This window comes from Carettochelys insculpta, chromosome 4 (genome assembly GCF_033958435.1).
Source record: "Carettochelys insculpta isolate YL-2023 chromosome 4, ASM3395843v1, whole genome shotgun sequence".
In the NCBI taxonomy this organism is placed as follows: Eukaryota; Metazoa; Chordata; order Testudines; family Carettochelyidae; genus Carettochelys; species Carettochelys insculpta.
In genome coordinates, this window is record NC_134140.1 from 70,454,918 (window position 1) to 70,482,611 (window position 27,694).

A 27,694-nucleotide genomic window follows, 5' to 3' on the forward strand; every position below is an offset into this window, starting at 1 on the left:
TTGATTCAATTCTTGTAGGCACTACAGTTGTAGGTCTAAGATGGGCAAGAAGAATATTAGTAGCTCAAAAGAAAAGAAAAGAAGAGATCTTCTAAGGATGATCCTGTCCTTAATTTACCATTTCTGTTCTTGTTAAAAATATAAAACAATCTTTCTAACTTCACAGGAATCAACATGCAAACCACTAGTTCACATGTGTAGCTCTAAATCCTTTAGTTTAAGATGCAGAGATTTCATCTCTGAAAGACCTAATTCAATCCTATCATATACCACTTTTACAAATCTCACTGGACATGAAGGAGCTAAGTGATGTGTTTATTCAGTCCTAACAACAATAAAACACTATGCATCCACTGTTCCATTATCCAGGTATGAAGGGTTTTCAGGTCATTTATGGCCCTCTTGATTTCTGTCCTGTCTGGAAGTTCTAAATCCCCCGCTCTCTGCCCATACACATTTTATATAAATAAATTAATAGATTAATACACAGACAGACTGATAAACAAACAGATTTAAATAGGTAGATGTATTTTTATAATGGATCCAACAACATTGTCTTATTTCAGGTAGATGTTTTGTCTTACATATTGTCTTTCAAAACAGATGCCTTTGTGAATATCAGCAATTCTCTATCATACACTTTAAATGAACATAATGCTCCTCTTTGGTCTTGGTTTATCTTACTGCATGAGAGAAGCCATACAATTTTACCCAATAGTTCTTGTATCAGATCCTTAACTTCTGACTGAACTACAGCAGGTGGTTTAGAAAGCTATCCACTCTTTATTCATTTAAACTAATTTTCCTCGTACCTACTACTCCATTCAAAAAGACAGGTAAAAAACATTGCTTTATATCCTTGTCTTTATAGCCAACTTCACAGTGTTAAAATGCAAGAAATCAGCACCTGCAGTTGTGTTAAAACCTGCCCCTTCTATGGAAGACCTGTAGCTCCAGAATTGGACTGATCAGCCATCGACAGACTCACAAATAGGAGGGTTACATGAAGATGTCCTACTCATTATCGAGTGACCACCAAGAGAGAGAGTGTTCATTTCAGACAACAAGTGAGATCTCTCACTTGCATTTATTGCACAAGAAATTTCAAATAGTAGGAGTCTATGATCACAATTACAGTTAGCACACTCATTCTAGTGTCCAACAACAACACCATAACTTGTTTCAGAAAAGGTAAGTTACTGTTTCCTCCTGCACAATAATTTTGTCAAAGACCTACACAATTAACATCATTTGGGTGCATTCCTGATTTGATTATTTGTAAACACAAAACCACTAGACTTCTTACTTTACCCCTACAGCTCCCTCTATAAGGGCCAGAAAACCAATGCCAGCAACCACCATGAATTTATCACCAGTTACATATAGTTTTGGCCCCTACTTCAGGCAGCTTCATGATGATGTGGAACTTCAGAGCCTTCAAGCAAAATCTGGGGAACCATTATATGAGCTAGGCCTATTGTTCCCTGACACAGTCTAGAGGAGGGAGCAGTAAGTTATGAATACAAAAACATGAGTTCTAATTATAGCTCTTGCACTAACTGCTGTTAGCATTTCTTTGTGCTTAACAACTCATCTTGTGAATCAAAGTCTCATACCTGGGGTACTCAAAAACTCTTCTTGTCGCCATCCCTTGTCAGTAATGGAATATGACCACATCCCTCCCTGATTACTGCACAGTTGGCTCAGCAGAGGAACTTGGGCTGAAGGCAGAGCTTGGGTTGGAGAAGGAGCTGGGGCTAAAAGGCAGAGGCAGGTTGCGGTTATGGACAAAATGAGGCTGGGGAACATTTCCTGCTGCTTCTGCTGGTGTTGGTCTGGGCTCTGGGGCAGCATCCCCCGCAGCCATATTCCTTCATGTGATGCTGTGTGTAACCTACATATAGGGTGCCACCAAATTTACAGCCATGCAACATGCATCATGGACTGTGAAATGTGGCTTTTTTGGTGTGTGTTTTTACCCTACAGCGTACAGAATTCGTGGGGGAGACTAGTGTTTCTCAAATTGGAGGTCCTGACCCAAAAGGGAGTTGCACGAGGATAGTAAGCCTGTTTTAGGAGGGTCATGGTATTGTTACCCATCTATTCTGCCTTCAGAGCTGGGCAACTCTGGAGAGTAGTGGTTGTAATGTTGTCTGGGTGCCCAACTCTAAAGGCAGCACCCTGCCAGCAGCAGTGCAGGAGTAAGGGTGGTAAAACCATACCCAGTTGCCCTTATTCTGTACTGCTGTTTTCAGAGCTGGGTGGCCAGAGAATGGTAGTTGCTGATTAAGGCCCCAGCTCTGCAGGCAGCAGCACAGAAGTATGTATGATAATACCATATCATGCCATGCACAGCTGCTAGGGGTAGCTCTGCCTTTACAGCTGGATTCCTGGCCAGCAGCCACTGCTCTCCAGCTGCCCAGGCCTGAAGGTAATACGACTGCCAGCAGCTGTGCAGATGTAAGGGCAGCCATACTGCAACCCTCATACAATAATCTTGTGCTCCCCTCCTCACCCACATACAACTCCTTTCTGGTTGAGGATCCCTAAAACTACAACACTGAAATTTCAGATTTAAATATCTGAAATTATTAAATTACCATTTTAAAACCCTTTGACCACGTAAAACTCTTATAAACAATTACTGCTTCCTCAATTCTCTTATGCAAACATGCTCCTTCATAAGCCATATTTCCCTTACATATGAGGTACGTGTCAAATATATGCAGAACCCTTTCTTGGTCATCTTTGTAACACTCTTCAGTAGAGGCAAAAGATTTAAAGAAATGCTCTGGTTGCCTTCCCATAGCACATTTCCATATTTCCTGAATATTTCCAGTTTCCTGGTGGAGTTCTGTAACCATGAAAAAAACTTGTAAAATACTGCTTCTACTCTGTCAAGCTGTGTGTCTCCTTCAGGCAGATTGTTCACTGGTCTTGGGAGTGGAGAAAGATTTCAGCTGAACAGTTCAACCAATTCTAAGAACAAGACGATGGAAAAATAGTGTCTTACCAGGTTATAGTTTGGCAACTTTTTGTTTCAACACCTCCATCGCCCTCTGTTTTAGGTCTGGGATGTGAAATTTCGCTGTGGCAGTCTTTGTCTCAGGGACACACCTTTCCATTCTCTGAATATTTGCCCAAATTTGGTCAACTTCTGTACTTCTAAAAAACTCAAGTTCACAAGCGCTCATTAGAGACTTCTTTGATTTTAGTAGCAAAAATCCCCAAAAATTCCATGCTCATTGAGAATATTTGAGGCACTCACATCTCCTACATGTACCAGAAATGCACATGTTCATCCCCCACAAAGCAATGGAGGATGACTCTCTCCAGGCCAGGACTACAGGGCAAAGCCAAACATCCCTTTAATAGGTGCTTCCAAACGCTCTGGTGGCCAGGCATTAACAGCAACAGCAGGAAGCCTGCCTCTCCCAAGCACCAGGCCATATAGTGGAGAAAGCAATCAGATTAGAAGGCAGAAGGGCGAGAGCTTGGATAGGAAGACTGGAACTGGAATCCCACTGAGACAGTGACGGGGGCTGGAGGTTAGTTGACTGAGAAGGTGGGGGAAAAGGAGTAAAACGAGCCAGGGAATGACAGGTAATTGACCAAAAAAGAGCAAGGAACGAGGCACAGGAATGGGGGACAGACTGAGGCCAGGAGTTGGGGAAGTGTTGGGAGAGAGAGAGAGAGACAGAAAATGAATGAGAAGCCCAGTGAGGGCAATTAGAAGTGGGAGCTAATGGAAGCAGGTGGAGAGAGGAATAGAGATCACGGAGGAGCTGGAAAAGGAGACTGGGACTGACAATAGGTTTGGAGAGCTGTACTAGGACTAAGACAGACAATTACTGTCCTGTCCTGAAGTCCAAAATAGGATTTAAACAGAAACAAAAATAAATAATTCCTCTCTCAAGGGGCTCTTCCTCAGTCAGTTTCAGGTTGCTGTCCCTTTGCTGGGCTTCACACAGCACAATGGGATTCTGCCCCTCCTTGGGCCAGGCAGGGGAACCCAGCTCCGTCTTTACTCTGGGTTCTGGCCCAGGATCCTGTACTGAACAGCTAAGACTGCTCCTTTAACTGTGCTGCAGTTTTCCCTGGGCCACATCCTACTTTTCTTCTCAAGTTCATCTCTTCGTTGCTTAGGCTCAGGCTCTCTCCCAGGCCTCCCTGCCAGGAGAGCTATTCTTCCTCACTCTCTTCCCTGCAGCTTCCTTTTGTGGTGAGCTTTCCCCTTACTGCATCCGGACCCTGAAGAAGCTTTCTTTCTCTCTCTCTGCAGGATGTCTACAGACTTAGCTGCAAGTTCATGCTCTTCCCTCCAACAAGATGGCCATCTGCTCTTTATAGGGCCTGAATCTCAGGTGGGGCTCATTCTGTAATCAGGTTGGTTTAACCTCATGCTTTCCAGCTGTTAGAGTTGGCAATACTGTAAACAACCAAGGTACATTACTGTCCAGCAAACCCAGCAGCATTCTTGCTAGGAATGATACCTTACAGATACTGTACTACATGTTTCATTCCAATCTATTTCGGTTTTTTTTTCCCCCTTTTCTACCGTGTCACTTATTCCCTCTTCTGGGCACAGTTTCTGTACTGGAATGCTCAGCACACACCATTTGCTCTCAGCGACCATCCGTCCCGTATTTGGTGAGACAGAGAGATATGGTTGCCCTACATTTGCCCCACTGAAACGGACCACTGGGCCATCAAATGTGTTATCCTAGCTCCAATCAGGGGGCTTAATCATGGTAGAAGTCTTGCAGGGCAAGTGGGGCTGCAATCAAAAATGCAAAGCCACAGCGGTAGAAAAACAGACCATGGCAGGGCTCAGCTGAGCTCACCAATGGCAACGACTGCATACTGGTCCCAGCAGCACAGAGCCCAATGTGGGCAGCAACTGCAGGAGGGGAGAAGAGGATATGACCCCACATGCCCCCTGCTCCTCCCCACAGTGCCTCTGGTAGGGGACACAAATAAAGTTATAACCCCGCATACTTAAGTGACTAGTTTCAGTTCTGGGTTCAGAGGACTGCATCACTCCCTTCCATTGGGTACCTGGCCAGTTGTGCACTACTGTTTATGGGAGCTGGGATTCTGAAACTAAATAACATATTATTGATCAATCATGAAGGTATTTTGCCCTCTTAAAAGCCAGCACATTTGGATGAATAGGCATCGGACCGTGGGATGTACAAATTTTTTTGCACTATGGGACCACTGGTTGCTACTGTCTCCGAAATGGAAATGGAGAGACTGGGAATAAAATGGAAGGGGAGGGGGAAAGCAAAAATGCAATGAGGACAATTGCAGCAGGCTTAAAAATGAACCACAGAACATTTTTCAAACCTGAAACTCTATTAAGTCTTGTGGGATTAGTGTTCTTATGCTCTAAATCGGAGTGAAACATATCCTGTGCAGCTTAAGTACAGCTCCAACTTAATATAACTCTACATGATAACTCTATACTTTCTTTGGCCATAGAAGGTTTTCAAAACTAGTTTTCTGCAATTATTCTGTCAATTTGAAAAAAATCATCATGCATAACTGCCAAATGTTATTTTCTTTCTGAAGAGTTTTTTTTTCTCTCCTTTGGGAGGACATCTGCAAGGGGTTAAAGTATTTTAAAAATAAAAGGTAGAAAAGTAGAAAGGATAGAGTTACATAGCATTAAAAATCCGCATTATCATCAGCTTTGTTACATAGGAGTGAGTCATGGCCAACTACACAGAGGTCAGAAGAGGAAGGGGGCCAATGGTAGTTACTCTCAAAACTGTGGTACCATTCAATTTAGTTTTAAACAGCCCAGTCCTGTAAAATACTCATTAGTGTGTTCTACTCTCCATTTAGGGCAGCCACAGAAAAGGAACCTCAAAGATTTGTTCCTTTAAATCAAATTTAGGAAGCTAGAAAGAAAAGGCTGAAGAAAGTTCTAAGTGGAAACTCTGCACTGAAGCATTGTTTGAGCATTGGCTTGCTAAACACAGGGTTGTGAGGTCAATGCTTGAGGAGGCCACTTAGGGTCTGGGGCAAGTAAATTAAAAAAAAAAAAAAAACTGCCTGCAGTGCTTGGTCCTGCCAGGAGGGCACAGGACTGGACTTGATGATCTTTCAAGGTCCCTTCCAGTTCTATGAAGATATGTATATGTATGGGGAATACCTTTATAGATAATTCCTGCATTATGACACAAAAGAATTCAAGTTTTATAGATAGAAATACTCTAAAGATCATCATCAAGACACAATATTGTTTTATTGTAACAGGAACGTGACCACTCGTCCCATATTTGGCAGGATGGTCCCATATTTGGGACAACAAAAAAGGCACCCCTACTTATTTTTTTAAAAGGGACTAATTGTCCTGTATTTGGGCCCTCCCCATACTGACCTTTTCAGCCTGCAGCTGCCCAGGCTGGAGAGCACTAGGTTGCTTCTCTAAGCCTTGAGGAAGTGGGGGAAGCATCCCTGCCAAGGGGCACCTGAGGAGGGCCAGGGACTGCTGCTTCCCCAAGGTTCCCAGAGAGTGCTGTCAGCTGCTGCTTCTCCAGGGCTCCCAGGGAGGGCTGGAGGCTGATGCCTCCTTGCCGCCTCCCCAGGTCTTGGTGGAGCCCGGAGGAGCTGCCTCTCCCCCACAAATCTCCCTGTCCCATATGTGGGGCAGGGAGATACGGTCACCCTATATAACAGGGATCCTTATATATAATTGGAGATACACATCTCCTAGAGCTGGATGGGACCTCGGGAGGTCACCTAGTCCAGTCCCCTGCCCTCTTAGCAGGACCAAACACCATCCCTGACATCTATTTACCCCAATCCCTACATGGCCTCTTCAAGGATTGAGCTCATAACCCTGGGTTTAGCAGGCCAATGCTCAAACCACTGAGCTATCTTTGCTTAATGTCAGATGAAAGCAATGCTTTCTAAAAATTACTGTGACCGTGTTGCCCACACTCAAAATTGTACTGTGATTCTTTAGACATTGGGCATGGTTCCTGAAGTCCCAGCTCTGTCTCATTAGTTAGGTGACAAACTCAGTTTTCCTTTTTAAAAAAAAAAAAAAAAAAATCAAATTTTCTGGCTTTCAAGGTGAAAAGTTGAAAACTTGAACCTTAGAGACTCAAACCCCAGAACCAGATAAAAAGATGACAATATGTATCATTTAAATAATTTAACATTTTAAGACAACCTATTTTTTGGACCTAAGTAATTTTTGAACACTTTGGGTTACCTATACTGTGACAAATACACTCCGAACCATCAAGGATTAGGACTAATACTGGCAGATATTTCTATCATGTTCACAAAGATGAGAGAATTTAAAATCTCCACCCTTTTATTGAGGAGAATAATTTACGGAAGATGGTTAACTACCTTATAGCATGTACATATCCAAGTGATTTTATATGTATCTAACAAGATGACAGGTTTGAACATCAGGAACTACATTAAAAAGGAGTGAAAAATGAGGCCTAGGTATTTAACATGAAAAGAAATCCTGCAGGGTAAAGTTTTTACTTGTGTACAGTGAAAAGTACTGGTATCCTGATGCTGTTGCTTCAGCGGAAATATACATATCCATTTACAGATTTCTTCCAAAGCCAGTTCAGTAGATAGTCACATAATTTTAATGACTGAGGTATTCTACTCAGATAGCTATGCAAGACAACTCAGCACAAAGTAAGGATGTGTCAGCAGTTTTCTCAGCTTTAAGTAAGGCTATGTCTACACAAGGAAATAAAGCCAATTTATTAAAGTTGACTTTATACCACTAGATTGTATGAAGTCGATGGCAAGAGTGTCCGCATGTTTAGAAAGTCAACATAGTGTGCCTCCATTACATTTGCTAAGTTTGACTGTCAGCAGTGCATTGTGGGAACTATCCCACAGTGCCTGTATCCCCTCTGCATTCTGAGTTCCTATGCCAATGTGTCAGGGGAAAAAAAAAAAATGTGTTGCAAGTGGTTGTGGGAGTCTGATGTCACCTCAGGGTGCACTGTCCTCAATCCCATTGGAAATAAACTGCCACATATATTTTTGTGCCACTTTTCTACAGCCTGCCCTGAGGCATGCTGTTACAAGGCTAACAGGCCAGTCCTGAGAAATGTAAAATACAGAAATAAAAATCTGAAAAGTTTCCATTTAGAGCTATTGAAAAGCTGTGTTTTGGTGTTGTTGAAATACTTCATTTTGAGACTTATTTTGATTCATTTCATTTTGACCTGGCAGCCTCATGGTGCGGGCAGCTGCATGGTGCAGGGGCCAAGGGAGAGCCCGCCAGCCATGTGGTGTGGCAGGGGGCATCCAGAGAGCCCAGGCTTGATTCCTGCTTCCTGTTTCCCACTAGCTGCTCACCTAGAGATCAGCGGAAGTGAAAGCAATGGTCAGAACAGACACACTGGAGGCATTGGGGGGCACTTCTGGAGGCCAATAAAATTGAATTATATAACCTTGTGCCCACACTAGAATTAAGCTGACCTTGTAAATTCAAAATTTGGTGTTACTCCTTGTGAAAAAGCTGGAGTAGAAAAGTCAGCCTTAGGACTCCTTAAAATTGACAATTGTATTTGTAGTGAAGATAGATACATTATAAAAATTGACCTAACTCTCTCAAAATTTACTTTATGCTCTAGTGTAGACATAGCCTAAGACTGCAATAGAAAATGCTCAGTTAAATTCAGTCCAAGAAGCCACACCACAACGAACAGCTTCCCTTCTCCAAAGAATACCAGGATCAAGTGAACAAGCACACTGGAGATTAGAACACAAACACACTACTGCGTTCTTAGACTGCGTGTACACTACGAGATAAATTGAATTTAAAGGCAGTTAACACAATATTACCATGTGACTGTCTTCACTGTAAATACCATTAGCTCGACTTAGGGAGCACTAATATTGATATCACAATATCCTTGGTACCTGATGGGTGTAGTATGAAGCTCGAATTCAGAAGTTCAATTAAAGGCCAGTGTGGAAGCGCCATGTCTTAAAAATCAAATTTATTAGCCTCCAGAGCTGTCCCCTATGTAACCCACAATGCACCTCAGTGCTCCACTCTGGCCACTGCTCTTGCATGCGCAAGAATTAGGTAACTAGAACACCATGAATTTCACATTGAGGCAAGGGAGCCTACGTCTGTCGGGTCATGTTTGTATGAGAGCCTGAGAAATGTCTTTCTTTCTTCACTATTAGTGCTGTGAGCACACCTACCCATTACAAATAGCCCCAGCACGGAGTTTGTGGTTCTGCCTCTACACTTCATATTTTTTCTGCACTGCCTGATACCAGCCACTGCCCCACCACACCACACTCCAGCAAGGCTGTTGTGGGGAATGCGTTTGCATAAGAGACCAAGAAACTTCCTCTCAATGGTTTATATCTGTGCATGAACCCCCCTCCCTCCACCACAGGTGCCATGCAGTCAGGGTCTTTTCCACACTCAGCCACATCATGTGGGTACCCCCCGACCCAGAGCTCACCATGCTGCCAGGCAGCACAATGTCCTGGATTGAGCGTGGTTAGGGCTCCAAGCGCAGGAAAGGTTTTCAGGGGCTTGTTGCCGCCGAGGGGGAAGTCTCTCCCAGTGGCAAAGATATTTGGGGGCTTGCTGCCACTGGGTGGGGGTGTCTCCCCTAGCAGCTAAGATATTCAGGGGCTTCCACCATGGTGGGCATGGGAAGTGCCATTGAGAGGGCAGACATTCAGTGTAATACATTTCTAGATTACAGAGCACCAAGAACTAAATGCAACAGAGTAATACCTCAGAATGGGTTTGACCCAAAGGCCACTGAAGTCAATGTGTTAGCTCTAGAATTAACACAGATAGCCAAGTAAGGCTTGGAGAGACCAAAGAAACCATAAGTGGTTTAATGAGCCATTTGCAGTGTAAAAACTATGTGTACTTAGACATACATTTCTAGATTATGGAGCACCAAGAAAAAAATGTGATAGAGCAATACCTTGGTATGGGCTTGATCCAAAGGTCACGGAAGTCATTGAAAAGATTCCCACTGATTACCATGGGCTTTGGATCAGAATTTCTTTTCAGAGTTACGGGTTAATCCATTCCAGATCACTGATCTGGAATGGGAATACCTTCTTATGAAGGCATTGAGCCTGGGTTCAAGCAGGCAAATGCTCTAATCTCTTTGTTATCCCTTCCTCCCCCACCCCACTTATAAAAAACAAATCACTTACACAAGCAAGATTCCTCCAGGGAAAAAGGGATGTTTGCTTAACATGGCAGAGGAATGTAGGAAATGAAATCTGGGAAGATGTCATCTGATACCCCCAGCCACTTGTGGGTCATTATTTTCCCCCATGCTGCACCAGTGAAAATACCCAGAATGCTACAGGACTCAGGGAACGGGTGTGGGATAGGCTCCTACAATACACTGCTGCAACAGTTGATGTTTGGCAACTTGCGTGTGGCAGCAACAAGTTGAATTTCTGGGAAGCCTGTGAGAAGGTGAGAATGCTTAAATTCAAATTTATAAAACCCAGGGTCAAAAATTCATTTTAATAAAGTCAAATTTGTCGTGTAATGTAGACGTAGCTTTAGAATATCATCTTCCAAAGCAGCAGTTAATCAACTGGCAGTTCCTCACCAGCATCAGAATGCACTTAAACCATTAATTATTAAAATTACTTGCATACTGCACACACAACCACAGAAATAATACTGCATCATTACACAAATTCAGTCAGAGCCCTGCCTATTATCTTAACACAGGCAGCCAAAGCATTGCTGAATCCACGCCACAGACCTCTAGGCAACAAAAGTTGTAATTAATATAGTTTTTAATTACTGTTGGGGTTGAGATAGTGGCATATGACTTTGATGTTCTTCATAACCGTTTCAGTTAAAGTTGAACACAATTTTCTTTTGTTGAGTCATGAACTGCTTTCCATAAGCTTAAGTCTTTTCTCATTATGGTAATTCTTGCACTGCCCCAAAACTAGGGTGACCATATCTCCCTGTCTCAAATAGGAAACAGGGAGATATGGAGGGGAGGAACGGCTCCTCCCAGCTCCACCAAGCCCCAGGGAGCCAAGAAGGAGGCAGTAGCCACCGGCGCTTCCCAGGAGACTGGGGAAGCAGCAGCCCCCAGCGCTCTGCTGGAGCCCCAGGAAAGAAGCAGCCCCCACCACCCTGTGGGAGCCCCGGGGAAGCAGCCTCCCATGCTCCCCCACTTCCCTGAGGCTCGGGGAAGTGACTCCCACTAGCAGCTGTGTTTCTGCAGCTGCTAGTAAGAGAGGTCAGCAGGGGAGAGGGCCCAAATAGAGGTCAATTAGTCCCTTTCAAAAAATAAGTAGAGATACCTTTTTGGCATCCCAAATATGGGACTGTCCTGCCTAATACAGGACGGATGGTCACCCTATGCAGATCCATGAGAAGAAAAAGAAAACCCATCAGCAAACACTAGTGTAAACATTACCAAATTGTACAAAACCTTTTCATAACTCAGCTTCATTATAGCAAAAATACAATGGTTTAGATAGATCGATTGATAGATCGATATGGTGAGTATTGTCCATATTACAAGTAATTGGCCCCAAGCCAAGGTGGGAATCTACAGTGCACTAACATGTCTCACAATAACTTATTATGTGGTTCCTGCCACAATGCATTAGAAATTTGTGTTGACATTTGAAATGGGAAGAAGTCAAAGCACACTACAGAACTTTATTACACTACAGCAGGATCCCCTGGGAAGTTAGGGTGCAGCAAGTCAGAGTGCTAAAATTCACACCCTGGATTGAAGAGTTGGTGCACAGCATGTAGATAAGCCCTCCGATTCTAAATAGTAGAGGCAAGCAATGTTGGAAAAAAAAATCAACATTTAGTAATATATTTAAATATAAGACTGGCAGGTTGAGCAAATAGCTTTTGGTGATTCTGTAGGAAGGAGAAAGGAATTATACATGGATAGCCTGGGGATGTTGTAGCTGTAAAGTGAACTAGGAAGCTGCCTAGAGTGGCATATTTGGTCTGTCATGATGGAGAGATGGCCAGATCACATTTGCCACCTAACTCAATATCTATGGGAAAAATCTAATCCATTCTGTTAATTTTGAAATTGTTTCTTTCACACAGTGCAATTTTGACCCGAGATGGACCTGCTCTACCAACACTGACAGCTGTGGGAAATTAGGTAGTAGCCACAGTGATGACTGAATATTTAATAGGGAAAGCTTAAATGGAACAATCTTACTTTACTTAAGAGACAGATTTTAATCTCCAATAAGTGTAGCAAAATGCCTTTTTTTAAAAAAAATCTCATTGCAATTGTACTAGAGATGCTCAAGTCACAAAATATATATCTGGATTTTTAAGTTTGCCCACCATTACTACCCTCCACCCAAAAGGTCAGTGGTGCACTGATCAGGAGATTGGTTTGGATCCATCTCTAGTTTTTAATTAACAAAGATTATTTTTCTACTTATTCTGCATGTAAGTTTAATGTTTCCAAAAGTGAGAAATATTGTTCATGTAGCACCAAAGGGTTCCTATCAGGGCCTCAATGAGTAGACAACCACAAAGAAAAGATGTTCACTGCTTCAAAGACCTTAAAGGCTAAGTATGTTTTGGGCAATAGGTTGGAGCCTATACTAATTTAAGTGAATCTTCAGACTTCCCATACAGGTAATGACTAGCACAAGAAACCTAGCTTACTGTACCTGTATGCTCTACGTTTTCTACTTTTCTCGATGAAAGATGGATGCATGGCAAATTGTTTGCCACTGACAAGTGTTTAATACGGATTAGGAGGAAAAATTGTTTTTCACTTGTGAAAGATAAAAGATTTCAACACATATGTAGAGATGACAGGTCAGTTAAATACCTTTCAGAATCTGCCCAAAGTCTTAATTTGAAAAACTGCCAATTCCCTGATGTTAGCTCATTTAGTGAATGAAATCTGAACTTTACGAAGTGTTGCTAATACGCCCAATACATTGTGAAAATTTGTCAAATAGCTTTCAAACTTCTCTGCAGAAATACCTTAAAGTCTCATGATTAGCCATAGAAAATTCTGAGCTCTTTAGTCTATTATTATTCACCACGTAAACTTTGTCTTTCTAAGCCCACTGTGATTTTTGACTTCTATTTATTTTTACTCTTTTCTCCCATCTTTTATGCTGTAGGCCTAAAACCATATAAACAAAGACAAATTGAATAGTCACTGATTATAATGGATCTAACTTGAATTTTTTTTTGAAGTTACAATGTGTCTTATCAAATTCTGTCCTCTCCTTAAAGCAAAATCTCTGGGGAAGAAAACTAAAATCTGTCTCTTCAATGGATTCCCCCTATCCCTACAGTCAGAAAAAAAAATTATAGCATTATTTGTGAACTATACTAGGTCACTGGCATTGAATTCTCTTTTTAAAATACATGTAATATTGAAATATTTACAGTGAAACTGTTTAAGGGAGGGTTGAACAAACTTTAATTTGCCTATTTGTTCTCTCAATTTGCGATCAGGTCTTGGATAGTACAAAGAAGTCATTTTGCACTTGTTCCTGTTGCTTCCTAAGTAGTGTTGCATATCAGAAGATGTAAATTGCCTTCCATGGTCCACAGCTAATTCCTGGATAAATCTTCTCAGGATAAGAACAATTAACTTGCTCACTATTTCAGTGGCAACCTTTACACTGAACATAACTTCTGGCTTCTTACAATGATATTCTACCATTATTAAGGCATATCTTTACCTAATGGACTGCTCTCCAAATGGTCAATGTCTTCCATGTATAGCTCTGACCTGGGGTGGGCAACTGCGAATAATGGATGGGCCACATGAGTGGCCCTCCTCCACCTCAATAGGCCACAGCAGCCCGCACCTCACTGGGGCTACACCTGAGGCCCCTCTAGCTGCCCCCATACCTCTTAGAGGTTTTTAAGTCCTGGCTTGACAAGGTCCTGGCTGGCGTGACTTAGTTGGGGTTGATTCTGCTTGAAGCAGGGGGCTGGACTAGATGACCTCCTGAGGTCCCCTCCAGCCCTATGATTCTGTGAACCATAATCACTAATATCCTCTTTTCACAGTTACTGTCTTGCTCTTGGCAGTGTGCAGTGATGTGGTGACCTCCTGCCATACTGAGGACAGCACTGGGATTCAGTGCCTATCATCATTACCAGTGAAAACTTAGGATACCCCACTGACATCAGACTTACAGATTCTTTAATCAAAATGTCCTATTTTGTTGCATTTCTCACAAGCAGATTTCTTGGTGAGACATCATTGGAAGTCTGCTTTGTGACCTGCCTTCTGCTGCACCTGTAGCACTGACATCAGTGCTGTGGCCAGGGAAGGATAAGCCACAGTGAATATAGATTTAGGAGCTCTGAGGATTGCAGTCTTATATTGGTCTGCAGTAACCTCTGCAAGTGGAGAGACATCTGATGTTCTGAAAAGTGATTTAATCCAGCTGATGACACTTTGCACTAACTGGGCATTTTCTGTGTTTAGCCAAGGTCAGGCCTTTTATCATGAGGAGTCATTCATGGATCTCAGAACTGGTCAGCTTCATGAGAATGTGATCTCTGAATATTTTCAACTGTGAAACTGGCAAATCTATAGTTAACACTATAGTGCGGTCACCTCGTGGTAAGACGACATGTAATGCACCTGTACATGGGAACCTAAATTGAAGTGTTCAGAAACAACATTTAGTAGAGCGTCACAGTGATTGTCCAAGACTTGGAGAGCAGCAGCATATGCAGTTGTATCTTGTGGTGAGTCAATAATAGATGGGAGATGCTAGGCCTATAGACAATGACAATAACCTTAAGGTTTCTGAGTCCTTCAGTAAGACAGATCAGAAAAACAAAAACACAGTAGACCAACAATACTGACGCTTTTAGGCTCATGACATAATTATTTGACAGATATGCATACTCTGCAGATTAAGTTCAAATAGAACAATGATAAAATAAAAATCAGTAATAAAGATAGGAGTTAGTCAAAATTGGTCTGAATTGCTGAAATGTTGTAAGAATGCTACTTTGCCCTTGTTCTATATAACTGCTTTCACCTGTGTATTTCAAGTGGTTTTTAAAATAAGTTTCCTGAGGAAACACTTAACTCAGGCGCAAAATGAGTAGAGAGAAGTAAAGTAAACTGTAGCAGAGCTGAGCTTAGAACCTAGAAATCTGAAGTCCTAGGCTCAGGTCCACCGAAGGATTGCTGTTTTCATTCACACCTGAGATCCCCAGACCCTCTGCTAAGATGCTATCTAAACCTTCAGGTGCCTAAAATTCTCCAGAGCTTAAGAGTCCATATGTTAAAGTCCCCCGAGAGCCTCAGCTTCTGAGCATACATCACTGAATACACAATGCCTTATTCCAGGCTCTCAAGTGCCCAAGCCCGAGAGGGATTCTTAAACCAAGTGAAGAAAGACATTGTGGGCTCAGCTCGGTAGCATGCTTTCAGCAAGCCTGATTCTACACAAAACTGCCAGTGGCCTAGCAAAGGGCACTCTCTCGTCAGCCCTGTCGTTAGGGCATTTAGCAGGGACATGGGAGACCCCAGTCCAATTCCTTCCTGCATCTTATGACAATCTGAACATTTCTGCAGTTGTGTGCTCTCTCGCTCTCTCTCTAGCCTAATCAACATTTAAATTACTGTTGATGTAGCATAGTCACCTGGTTTCTTATTAGTCACCCTCCACCCCCCATGCACATTGCTTCAGGGGAACCAGACAGCCCCTGAAAATCTTTGCCACAGGGAAGCAACACACACCTTCTGGCACCAGCCCCTGAAAATATTTCCCAACGGAGGAGCCATCCCCCTAGTGTATGTTGCCTCACGGTGGGCCAGCCAGATCCCCCCCCCACACACACACCATACCCCAAAAATGCTTGCTACCAAAGAAGCCATCCCCCCAGTGCATGCTGCCTTGTGGGGCCAGACAGACCCTGAAAATCTTTGCCACAGGGTGAGCCGTCCCCCCAGCACCTAGTGAACCCCTGGAAAATGTGAAGCGCAGAAGCCTCCACCCCATGCAGGCCAGGACATGCTGCTGTCTGGAAGCATGGGCCACACTGCACAGCCAGCACATGGCATGGTGAGATGGGGCCTAGCCATGTGGTGCGATGGGGTGGGTGCTAGCCCACCAGCTGCATGGTGGCTGTGGGGGAGGGGGATACCCCAGACAAATGTGAAGTGTAGATAAGAAGATTCGCAGCCTCTCTTGCTAAATCCTGTGCAGAGAAGCAGCCTTGACTCCATACAAGGCAGGACATGCTGCTGTCTGCAAGCACAAGCCCCACAGCCCAGCCGCCACGTGCTGTGGTGGGGTGGGGGCTGGCACGCCAGCCGCATGGCACCTGGTGGGGCTAGCCACGTGGTTTGGTGGAGGCTAGAACCCCAACTGCATAGTGCCTGGGGGAGGGGGGTGCCCCACATAAATGTGAAGCACAGAAAAAAAAAGTTTCTTGGCCTTTCCTGCTACACCCTATGCAGTGGAGAAGCCTGCACGCCATGCAAGACAGGACATACCACCCTGCTGTCTGATGTGCCGCTGTCTGTTTCCCTCAGCCAAGCCGCCACATGGTGTGATGGGGCAGGGGCTGGCCCGCCAAGTGAACTAAGACCCTGGCTCCCCTGAGGCTTCATGCTGGGGCTCTCCTTCATGATTAGATGTGATCGCCATGCTAAGCATACAGAAATGAATTCAAAATGCCAGGCTTCCTGTAACCCGACTTCCTCCATGCCTGGAGAGCAGGGGAGGTGAAAGCCAACTGGACATATGCATTCTGGGCATTGTGGGATACCTCTGGAAGACAATAAAACTGATTTAAAGAAACGCTGTTTCCACACTAGCATTTATGTGACCTTTTAAATTCAAACTTGGTGTTACGTTGCATCAGATGGTCGATGCAGAAATGTTGACCTTAGCGCTCCTTAAATTCGACCTATGAAGACAATCACATTGTAAAATAAAGCTAAGTGCCTTAAAAATCAACTTTCTGTTCTAGTGTAGACTTGGCCTGAATCAGAGTTTGTGAATTCAACTAGGTGGCTAGACTCGCATGTCTCTTTGTGGATTTGGCCTCAAATTCCTATTTATAATCCCTGCATCATACTTCCTCCCAGAGGTAATATTTGTGTTTACAAAAAGTAGTATTTCTTCCAAGAGACCAGATAAATATAATTTATTTCACATTGGAGACAGAGAACAATTGTAAATAAAGCAGTCCTAAAGAATAAGCACACTTCAGTAGTTTGTGCAGGGGTCAGGACTGTTGACTTCTGTTTCCGTCTCTGCCACGGATTTATTATTTACCCTTGCTCAAGTCACTTGTGACTTGAAAATGCAGCTTCTGCAGAATAAGTCAATGCTCTGTCCCCATTTATCTAGGTGCAAGACGGTTAGAAAACTTACCTAATATAAATGCTCTGATAATTAATAGTTGGACGTTTGTAATGATCTCAAGTGGAAGATGATGTATTATAGAATTGTGGAGTGGTAAGGCCACATAGTATTGGACGTGTAAATACCTGCACTTCCTTGTTCTTAAAAATAAGCATTACATTGCTACACCTACTGTATAGGTATAACCTTATAATTATATTTTCATATGGAAATCTACAAACAAGTCAGCTCAGGCTGACTTATTAAACCATGTTTTAATAGAGTGGAATTGTGTGATTGTTCAGATTCTAAAGTTAAGTGCCCGGTGACATTTCCAAAGTTTTGGTTAATGTTTACTGGATATTAGAAGGCACTAATTAATTCCACTTATGTATCACGAACTTCATATTTACAATAAACTACAATTAAGTTTTAAACAGTGTAGTTTATGTGTAGCAGAAGTTAATTTCTTAGATTCTGATTCATAGAGTAAGACTGATGTTTTCTTTGGTCTTTTATAAGTTAAGAACAAAGTTCACCTGTGTCCTGAAGAGTGTTCACAAATAACTGATAGGGGAGGGAGACAAAAAAAAAAACAAAAAAAAAAACCAAACAAGCCCCACAAACACAAAAAAAAAAGTTTGGATATAGTACTGTTCAGAGTGTATTATTGAAAATTTGTGCACATATTTACAATCAGTGCTCCCCAACTCTTTCAGCACTGCTGATCTAAATAGTCAATTATTAACAGAACACCTCAAACTAATTTTCCAAGGGGGGGTGGGGAGAAAGAAATAGTATAACTGCTGATTATTGGTTTTGCTACTGGGTAACATGAGAGCACCTACATTTTGTTCCCAGCAAAACTCAAGTGGCAATTGCTTTCTCTAGGGATTCCTCTCTAAGTTGATTTTCTACCATCTTCCATACAGACCAATGAAATTTGAAACAGAAGCAAGTTTCAAAATTTAACACCCAGAAAACATTTTATTTAAAAAAAGCAGTCTAACATTTGTTTACTGTAGCATAATCAATGTGCTTGGTGGCTTCCAAACCTTCATGAGGGGGAAATGAATGACAAAGTTCGCAATCTATGGGCCGTAACAGAGAGGTAACTGTGTTAGTCTGTATTCTAACAAAACAAAACACCATCATGTAGCACCTTAAAAACTAACAAAATGATTTATTAGGTGATGAGCTTTTGTGGGACAGACCCACTTCTTCAGATCAATAGCATTTCCAGTACAGGCTGACAGTTATACTGTACAGAAGTCCAAAAAACTTGCAATAAAAACTGACAAATCAAATACATAGGGCTGAAAGAGGGGGGTGAGGGATAGGGGATAAGTGTCTTGCCTAAGGTAATTACAGACATCAAAAGGTAGGGAAACAAACAAACAGTCCTTGTAATGTGTGAGATAACTGCTGTCTTTGTTCATACCAGGTGTTAGTGTGTTGAATCTGAATATGAACCCCAGTTCACAAATCTCCCTACGTAATCTGTTTTTAAAGTCTCTTTGTTGTAGGATGCATATTCTCAGGTCTTTAACAGAATGGCCCACTGCACTGAAATGCTCACTGACAGGCTTGTGTGTCCTGAGATTCCTGATGTCTGCTCTGTGTTCATTCATTCTGTGGCAAAGTGTTTACCCACTTTGTCCAATGTACATTGTAGAAGGACATTACTGGCACATGATAGCATATATAACATTAGCTGAGGTACAGGAGAACAAGTCCCTGATCTTGCAATTAACGTGGTTAGGTCCAGTGATGGCATCCCCAGAATAAACACATGAACAAAGTTGGCAGTGGGGTTTGTTTCAAGGCAAAGCTCCAGGATTAGCATTACTGTGGTGTCACCTGTGATTGCTAATGACAATCTACACTCTGGCAGGCCCTGTACTCTCCTATAGACAATGTCCTAACCTAACATCCCCCTACCTCTCACCCCGCTCCTTCAGTCCTACATATTTGATTTATCAGTTTTTACTGCACTTTTTTTTTTGGACCTCTGTACTATATAACTGTCAGCCTGTACTGAAAATGCTATTGATCTGTAGAAATGGCTCTAATCTATGGGCAGGCAGACAAGGTATTCTGGACTGCAGTTTCTCTTTATTTTAAAATGTACTGTTATATTTGAAACACGGATGAGTTTTACCGAGAAGAAATGTCTTCATCCGCAGGCAAAGGTCATAAGAGAGTCAGAATTAGGAATGGCTTCAACAGGAGTAATGAAGCATAGGGATATCTAAAGTGAAAGGTTGACCTGAGAGAACTGGGGAATGTGAGAGATCTTTTAAGCAAAGAACTCCTCCCAAATGGCATACAAAAAGAGTTGAGATTGGTGGACAGAAAAAAAAGGAGAAATCCTGAAAAAGTCAGACAAATATGTATAGCAACACTACTATTTCTGCCTTATAATTTCATGGTGACCCTTCAGTGAACATAAATGACAAGTGGTAGTTCATTCTGACATGTTAAGATAAACAAAAAGAATGCATCTGTTATTTGTTTTATGTGTGATATGTATAAATAAGGGAATAAGTATGTGACTTATAATGTAGCTATTTTAAAAATATCCTTTAATTAATTTATCAAGATATTTTGCTTCCCCAAGATAGCCAAAAATGCTGACTCTTGTACATAATCAAGGTAGACAACATCCTCTCAGGTCTGGAGTCTTTGTTGGGAAGAGGATGCTACAATATGATGCTTAGGCAGAGCTTCTAGTCTATTGATTTGTTGATTGTTAAACTAAGCCTCCTGTTCCCCTATTATGTCAAAAGATTCCCCATTACATTTTTGTCGCCCTCATGCTGGGGCAAGGTATCTTTTTATGTGCTCTGTGAAGTCCTCCAAAGAACCTCCCTGTCCTTTTATGTGGAAAGCCTTAACGACAATTGGATTTTAGCTTGATCTGATCATTAATGCCACAATTCCAACTCTCAGCCTCCAAGCAATTATAAAGAAAAAAAGTTGTTTGAATAAACCCAGTCAGGCGATTTCCATGTTAAAAAACTGAAAGCATGTGCTCTCAATAAGACTGCTAACAAACACATGCACAACTTTTATTTTCCTAAGTGTACATTGCAGTATACCCATAACCTCTCTTTTAAATCATCTTTACCCAGATCTGAATCATTCTGACCACAAATGAATGGGGTGACACTGGAATGTGCTTGAGTAGACAGAGTCGCTCAGAAGTGGACTTCAGGGCATTTTACACTTTCAATGTTAAAGAGCTCTGTCCACAGAAAAATTTGTAAAGGTCTTAAAGCCTAGAAGACAGAAAATGACATCATAGTTTAATCATTCAGAAAAAAAAAATGCAACTTCTGCAGAATAAGTCAATGCAACGTACCACAAACCACAGTGGGCATATAAAGCCAAAGAGCAGGTTTTCTTACCGAGGCACACAGATACCACAAGCTTCTGGCAGATACACGTTTAATTGTATTCACAGAAACCTATCGTATCCGTAAGCACAGCCGCATTCACAGCAGCCAATCAATATACAATGTCAGAATAACCACATCAGAACAGAGGCTTTTGTGGGTAAAGACCCGCTTTGTCAGATGCATGGGGGGGGTGGGTTTCAGAGCTCAGAGTTCCTCTGAACTCTCCCACCCCCACCCAAGCATCTGCCGAAGTGGGTCTTTACCCATGAAAGCTTACGCTCCAAAATACGTGTTAATCTATAAGGTGCCACAGGACTGCTTGTTCTCGAAGACAGCAACTAAGACAACCACCTCCCTGATACTTGTCACATTAGAACAGTAAATCAAATTCTGCTTTCACATTTATACTGTACTGTAGTCCGGGTTGTGGATGCCATCATTTTTGGCACAGATGTCATAAACAGATGCCTGAGGTATATCCGTCACACCAAATGGCAAGACTGTCACAAATGAGGAGCTTTGGAACAGAGCAGGACAAGAACCACTTGACTGACATTCAAATCAAGAGAAGAAAGTGGGGATAGCCAGGCCACACTCTCAGAAAACCATCATCCAGCATAGTCTGTCAAGCTCTCACATAGAACCCGCAAGGAAAACGCAGAAGAGGAAGACCTTGGACAATGGGGAGAAGATCTACTACGATTGAAAGACAGCAACTGCAGTACTCCTGGAATCAGCTAGAAGTTTTGTCTCAAGATAGAGTGAAGGGGAGGAGACTTGTAGATGACCTATGCTCCACTCAGAGTACAAGGGTTTAAGTCAAGTCAACCAGCCTGGGTTTTGGGCTACCATCACATCCTGGTAGCCCAAATATCCTTTAAAGAGTTTTTAGGCAGATTAAGGCCCAATCCATTGAGACTAGTAGCACTACCTGGACGGTGCTGAGCTTCCACAAGTCCGGCTCAAGTTAGTGAGACTCAAAGGCACTTACCACCTCACAAGAGGTGGAAATTTTTGTTCTGACACATAAGTGAACACGATTTACTAGGGAACAGTCAACACGGCAGTTGTGAAGAGAAATCTGGGTTCACAAGTCTGATAAAATGCTGTAAGGGGATCAATAAGCATGAGGATAAGGGTGATCAAATGGATGTAGTGTACCTAGGATTTTCAGAAAGCCTTTCACTAGGTCCCTCACCAAAGAAATCTTAGATTAAATTAGATTAGTTTAGATTGGATTAGAGCTGTGCGGGGGAGAGAAAATAAAATGGGGACAGTTCCCCAGGGTTAGCCATTTGTGGGCCACTACCATTGTATTTACATGCATCTCTGCACATATGGGCAATTGCAACTCCAATTGGCTGTGGATGAATGTGGGAGTGGCAGGAAACAGTGTGGTCTGGGACACCAATTCCTGCAGTTCCCATGGACCAGCAACAGCAATCCACAGCAAACAGGAGCTGCAACTGCCTGTACCTTCACAGCTACAGGTATATACAGTGGTGGCAGCCTGCCAGGGGCTAACTTTGGAGAACTGGATCTGACCCATGACCTGGTATTTGCCCACCGCAGATTAGAGAGAAGCTCTTCTCTCAAATCTGAGCCTGGTTAAATGATGGCTCCCACCCCCTCAATGAGAAAAGGATATATTATAATATCTATCAAAACTGTGAAACAAAGCATTGCTGATGAAACTTGACATGATGCCATTTGAGGGGGAGTACAACTCTAGAAATCACCATTCCCATTTAAGCTCCCAAAAGCAATTTTTGATAGTTCTGGTGTCCCAATCCAAACAAGTTAATATTGTTCTATTTATAGACTGAACAACAGCATACAATGGAGATGTGAATCCCAGGACAATGACAAAACTCTTCTTTTGAACATACCACTAAAAAATTAATAAATCACTGAATACCATCTGGTGTCATTAGGAAATTCAGATCCCCGCTCAGGTGACCAGGGCAGCAGAACCTTTATTCACTCATCTCCCCACAAGGAACAGTTGCCCAAGCAGACTATTCTTCCCCAGCACAAAGAAGAAAAGCTAGAACAGGGCAGTGCAAGGAAAGTTTGAGACAGTGAACAAACAAAAAGCTGCAATCATTGGAGCAACCAGGTATTTGACTGCATCTGCCTTATTTTTCACACTCATCAATTTGCATCTTTATATTTGGTATGTGACTAAATTCATTCCTGTTATCACCTGTGACCACACACAAACAAACAGTTGTCTTTTTGCCATTTACCTCAGTGTTTTGGAATCACTATTTGAAGCCTTGCAACAGTCAGGCGAAAGGGTAGAGCATCTGTTCCCCTTCTGGGGTTTGCTTACTATCCTGTTTATAACCCTATGACACAGTTACATGGTGAATGCATTCTCACCACAGCTTGTCTCCCCTTCCCCACCTTTATAACATAGTTGAACTACTGGCTTTCACAGCTTCATCATCACTTTGACTAAATTTTCACAACAGCTAGTAGCATGCTGGTTGCATTGCTTATCAGTAGCTTTAAAAAATCTGAAACTGGTGAAGTGGGTCTTACCCATGGAAGCTCATTCCCTAATAAATAAAATTGTTAGTCTTTAAAGTGCTACAGGACTGCCTGTTTGCTTTTCGTGAAGCTACAGACTAGTATGGCTACCTCTCTGAGTAACTTTAAGACAAATGGTCCCTGAGTTAAGTCCCTTGTTGACAGCCAGATGGCATCTGCAGAGGCAGCTGGATCAGTATCCTGCAGCACTGTTAGTTTAAAATATTTCTAGAGACCACAGGGAAAAGGGAAAACCCATCGTGGTAAACACCCCAATGGGTGTTTCACTGGAAGCAAATTTAAGAGACAAAAAGTATGTGAACAAAAACAAGGGTATCGGCACTGTCTGTATAGAAGAAAACTAAAGTTCCATTTTACCCAGTCCTTGACCTCTCAATGACAGTCTCCAAGATCACATTCCTTTCCACTGCCTGTTGGCTTCCACTTGTTTCCCCAAGACCAATGTTTGCCGAATGATTGCTCTTTACGTCAAGACCTGAGAAAGTGTTTAATGAGATTCCCTGGGTTCCGAAAATGAGCACAGCCGGTTTGAATGAACAGAGGCCGTTTACAATCACTTAAGTTTTGCTCCTATTAACCTAAACAAGTCTCTCCCCTCCCCCGTTAGGGACCGCCAGACAAACAGCTCCACTGGAGCCCTGCTCGCGCTGACTTCGAACAACAAAGCAAGCAGCTCTCTGCCCTCAGCAATGGATGACTGGAGGAAAAGGGACTCTGTTCTACTTACGAATGGCGACTGCCCAGCTTGTCAGCACCTCGTCGCGAAGCCTCGGGGAAATCTGCCCCAGCTCCGAGTTCGGCCCCCCGCGACACAGTCTCTCCGGCAGGGAGAAGGAGCAGGCACAGAGGGGTGCAGAGCTCCGCGCCGAGGCACTGGGACGCCGCACCCGCCGCCACACGTTGCAATGGGAGAATGGCAATGAAACCGCTCGCGCGCCTCCTTCGTACGTCTGTCCCGCTGGTACTCACCGCCGCGCCCCTGCCCTGCCGAGGCTGCTGGTGTCTGCCTCCTGCCTGAGTCGCTCCAGCTCGGCCCTTGCAGAAAGCAACCAGCCTGGCGAGGCGAGACGAGGCCACTCAAGCCGCCGGGCGGCCAAGATCGCTGCCACTCACGGGCGGCGGCGGCGGGACGCCCTCGCGGGGTCTGAGCGATCCCGCCGAACAAAGCCCACTGGGTGGGGGGAGGCGGCGGCGGAGTGCGCGTCTCCTGGCGGTCGGCCAGCTGGAGCTCTGGCTTGCGCCGGGGAGAGCGGGGCGGGGCGAGGGCGGCTGCAGGGGGAGCGAGGCCGGGCGCGAGGTCCAAAAATAACACGGCGATTTCGGCCCCCCCCCCGCACGTGCGGGACGGGTGGTAGCTTGTCCGAGAGAAGGTAGGGAGCAAATTCCCGCCGGGGCTGTAGGACACCTAGCGCCGGCCGGGCTGCGTGTTGCACCGCGGCCGGGCCCGACTCTCCGCAGCACGCGCGGAAGCAGCGCCGACCCCCTGGAAACTGCGACTTCAGCCATTTCATTTCAGGTAGTCGCGAAGCGCAGTGCCCTAGGTCCCCGCTGCCCGCCCCCATGGAGCGTTTACTCCAGCTCCAGGAACCAACACAGTCCTTGCGCCCCGGAGCTTTTCCAGAGCCGCTCCCGGGATCCCCGGACAGTGCACAACACTGGTTGGTTAGACTCAATATCGTTCTGTTTCTAGCGCAAGGCACAAAGGGTGAGCAACTTACTCACACCACCTTCTCCTGAGCTGTAGGGCAGGGGTCTCCAACCTGCAGTTGCGCAGCTGCATGCGGCTCTTTAAGGACTTCTTTGTGGCTCCTGGTGCTAAACAGTAAGTGCATAGGTTAAAAAAAAACCCACCTTCTTGATTATTTTCAATAATGTGTGAACGTCCAAAAAGCCCAACAATGAGCAACTCAGCTCTAAATTGCAATCTATGTGTGATCTCCAAAGGTTGGATAACTCCCCCTGGCAGCCTCCAGGGAGAGAGAGGGTTCTGGAGTGGAAGTCAGTGGTGTCAACACACACTCTCTCTCACCCACACCCACACCCACCTGGCAGGGACCTTGGGACGTCATCGCGTCCGGTCCCCTACAGCATAAGATGCAGGGAAAGAGCATATGCAAAACGTTTGTGACTATCCAGGAGTCAACATGTATCACCTTCTAAACCATTGTGTGTGCTGCTCTTCAAATAGAAGTGACAAAGTATAGTTTGATGTTATTTATTAAGGACCGCTGAGTAGTCTCATGCATTGCAGCTCTTGAATTACTGAGCTTTTTACTGAATTGGGAAAAAAATGAGTCTTCTTGCTAGTTTGGTTGCCAACCCCTGCTCTAGGCAATCCTGTTACTCCCTTTTGAAAAGGCACATCCTCTGCTTGGCAAAGGAAACAAGCCCTTTCCTACAAGCTACAAGTTTGCTGCTGGTGTTACAGGGATGCCACAGCTGAGAATAAACCATTCTTTATCCGTCACCACTTCCATGATTAGTTGAACAAAATCTTAATAAGAACAACAGGAAGGGTGTGTGTGTGTGTGTGTGTGTGTGTGTGTGTGTGTGTGTGTGTGTGTGTGTGTGTGTGTGTGTGTGTGTGTGTGTGTGTGTGTGTGTGTGTGTGTGTCCCACAGCTCGACATAGCCGACACCTGAATGCCAGTTCCTAGTGGTATCGTCTTAACATTGTGCCATGGCTGCTGCCTTCCATTAGAACTAGTAGCTTTAATTAAAAGAAAAGTTCAATTCTTTGCTTGTAAAATAAATGTGAAAGCCAATACTATTAGGGGGGAAAAAAAAGCAATCAAGAAAGCTCTTACCTGTATGTCTAGAAATCAGTAAGGTACTTAGAAATTAGTGATAGCATGTGAGGAACCATTTTAGGGCCTGAGGAAGGCAACTAAGATTAATGTCATCAATCCCAAAGTTTAAGAACATTAACAGGTAATTTCATAACCTTCCCCCACCCCACCCCATGTACTCAGAGCAGTTTCTTGTAAGAACAGTCTTTTAGATAATGCAAGAAACAGGAATAACTGCATTGGGTAACATGAAGAGGACTATCAGAAAAGACTTCTGGAATTAACTTTTCTGTCATGCAGAAGAGTCTGATAAGAGTGTTTCAGGCATTTGAGAACATTGAGCATCCAATACTATACAACGGGTAGCCAAACGGAGCCTGAGAAGGAGACAGAAATTACCAGTGTACGTTGCCAAAGGGCCCCATCAGCAGCCACATCAGCTCTATCCCCCAACACCTCCCTCTCACAAGCAGCTCCTCTGATCAGACCCTCCTGCCCCCACCACCATGATTAGCTGTTTCACAGCATGCAGGAGGCTCTGGAGGAAAAGGGGGGTGGAGTGAGAGCACAGAAAGCTTTGGGGGAGGGGTTGAAATTGGGGCAGGGTTGAGCAGTGACCACCCCAGACACATAGGAAAGTTGGCACCTGTAGCTCCAGTCCTGGAGTTTGTGCCTATATAAAGATTCACATGGTAACTTCTGAAGAGCTGCCTGTGGTTCCAAAGCCACAGGTTAGCCAACCCTGCTAGCAAAACACTGTCATCAATTTTAAGGCCAGAAGAGACCATCACATCATTCAGTCTGACCTCCTGTATATCACAGGCCACCAGCAAAGGTATTACAGCAACAGCACTCAAGAGACTTAAATGTCATGTGCCACAAGGAGAAAACAGGAAGGATGAGGTGTTATGTCCAAGACCCCAGCAGAACCAGGGATTTACTTTAGGGAAATACATCCACGTGATCCTGGTAAGCAACCCAAGCCCATGCTGCAAATGAAGGCCAAACTCCCCAAGTTCACTGCCAATTTATTCTGGTGCAGAATTCCTTCCTGACCCTACATTTGATAAATTAGGCTATATCTACACTCAGAAAAAACAAACAAACAAACCCAAATCCTGCTGCAGTGAGCCTTAGAGCCTGAATCCATGGACTTTGCATGATGGGCTCACACAACAGGCCTGAAAACAGCACTGTAGATATTTCTATTCTGAGATCCCTTTCCCCATTGTGTTTCAACGTCCCCTCTCCAGGCCAAGCAGGAATGTTTACACTGCTATTGCAAGCTATGTAACTTATATTGGAGTCAGTTGACACAGGCTCAGGATTTGGGTTCTTTTTTGTTCTGTTGATATACCCTTAGATCCTGAGCATGGAATAAGAACCAGCCAGCTAAGCACCTGAGAATATTTTAGTACCACTTCTGGTTATCTTAAATAAAAAACGGGCCTAAACCAATACCTCCCCCACTCACAATCTCTGTGGATCCTAGGGAGAAGACTGCAATAATACTCTTACCCGCTTTCTACAATTCAACTGTAGACCAACCATCTGCCTGCATTAGACTTTTCCCTCACTATGGCTACGT

General features: G+C 43.7%; 1 protein-coding gene across 6 annotated transcripts in view; it reads right to left on the reverse strand.

Annotated features, from left to right (window-relative positions):
• The window catches only part of PALLD (palladin, cytoskeletal associated protein), a 357,303-nt gene that overhangs the window by 229,678 nt on the left and 99,931 nt on the right, over positions 1-27,694 (reverse strand). The window contains exon 1 of one of the 6 annotated variants that reach the window (XM_074993052.1): positions 24,288-24,509. The exons of 4 other annotated variants lie outside the window; for them this stretch is intronic. The gene's annotated coding sequence lies outside the window, so the exon portion shown is untranslated. One more of the 6 variants, XM_074993051.1, reaches the window with a different exon arrangement.